Consider the following 1240-nt stretch of genomic DNA (forward strand, 5'->3'; position numbering starts at 1 on the left):
TCCCCGCCCGGCGGCGGGGGCGGGAGCCCCGGCGGGGCGCTGGTGGGTCGGGGCTGAGGGGAAGGTTAGTGACCCCGCGCCCCTCCCCCACCCGCGCGCGGGGCCGGGCGGTTTTTTCTCGTTGCATAAATTATGCCGGGCGGGGCGGTGACGCGCGCGGCGGGGCGGGGCGTGCGGCCGCGCTCGCCCCCGGGGAGGGGGCGGTGTCGGGGGCGCGCCTTGTGGCTGCGGGAGGGAGGGAGCGGGCGGGCGGGCGCAGGGGGCGGTAGCAGCGGCAGCCGCCTGGCTGGCTGGTGTCTCGCTCGGCTCGGCTCCTGCGGACGCGCTCGGGAACTATCGGATTAAACTTGAATCGAGTGAAATTACACAAAGGAGCGAAGCGGAGCCGGGACCCGGCGGAGACCCCGAAACTACCCGAGACCCGCGCTGACCCTTCCTCTCCCTCCCCTCCCTTTTACCCCTCCTTCGCCCGCCCTGGTCAGGGATCTCCCCCCCTCCTCCCCTCTTAGCCCAGCCCCGGTGCGAGCGAGCAACTCCGTGCGTGTGCGTGTGTGTGAGGAAGAGAGACCCGCACCCCGCCTCGCTCCCCCGGCAGCGGCACCAACTCCGGAGCGTGTCCCCTCCTCCTCCCCGGCCCCTCGGCGAAGGGCGACGAGGGAGCGAGAGGGGGACGCCGGCCCCCAACGGCCCCCGCACCGGCCCGGTGAGTGACCCCGCACCTCGCTCGGCGGGAGGGAGGGCGGCAGCGCGGTGGGGGGGGGGGGACGGGACACGCCGGCCGCGGAGCCGCCGGCCCGGACACCCGCAGCAGGTCCGCGGCGGAGCGGCAGGGTCCTGCCCGCGTCCCCGGCGCTGCGGGGGGCGGGGGGCGCTGCGCCCCGCCGCGGCTCCGGGCGAGGCGAGGCGGGGCGGGTGGGCGCAGCGGGGCACTTCCCCGGTGTAAATGGCTTTTTGTTGTGCTCCGGCCGGCCGCCTCGCCTCGGGGGAGGGGAGACGAGGGGAGGGGAGGGGAGAGGAGGGGGCCCGGGGAGCCGGAGCGGCGGCGCCCCCTTTCCTCCTCCCCGCCCCCCGCACCTCGGTTCCGCGCCGCAAGTTTGGAGGGCGGCGGAAAATCCGGGAAAAGTTGGGCGAAACTGCGCGGCGGCGGCCGCGGGGGCCCGCGGGAGCGGCGGGCGGGATGGCCGCGGGAGCGCTCCCCCCGCTGACCACGCTGACGGCTCCCGGCCGCGGCAGCACAACA

General features: G+C 76.6%; 1 protein-coding gene across 6 annotated transcripts in view; it reads left to right on the forward strand.

Annotated features, from left to right (window-relative positions):
• Nucleotides 1–274: 274 nt before the first annotated feature.
• The window catches only part of CHD7 (chromodomain helicase DNA binding protein 7), a 132949-nt gene continuing 131983 nt past the window's right edge, over nt 275–1240 (forward strand). For all 6 annotated transcript variants that reach the window (XM_026054698.1, XM_026054703.1, XM_026054702.1 and 3 more), the window contains exon 1: nt 275–703. The gene's annotated coding sequence lies outside the window, so the exon portion shown is untranslated. The remainder of the gene's footprint in view (nt 704–1240) is intronic.

Source organism: Apteryx rowi, unplaced genomic scaffold (assembly GCF_003343035.1).
Source record: "Apteryx rowi isolate R43461 unplaced genomic scaffold, aptRow1 scaffold_96, whole genome shotgun sequence".
NCBI classification, from domain to species: Eukaryota; Metazoa; Chordata; class Aves; order Apterygiformes; family Apterygidae; genus Apteryx; species Apteryx rowi.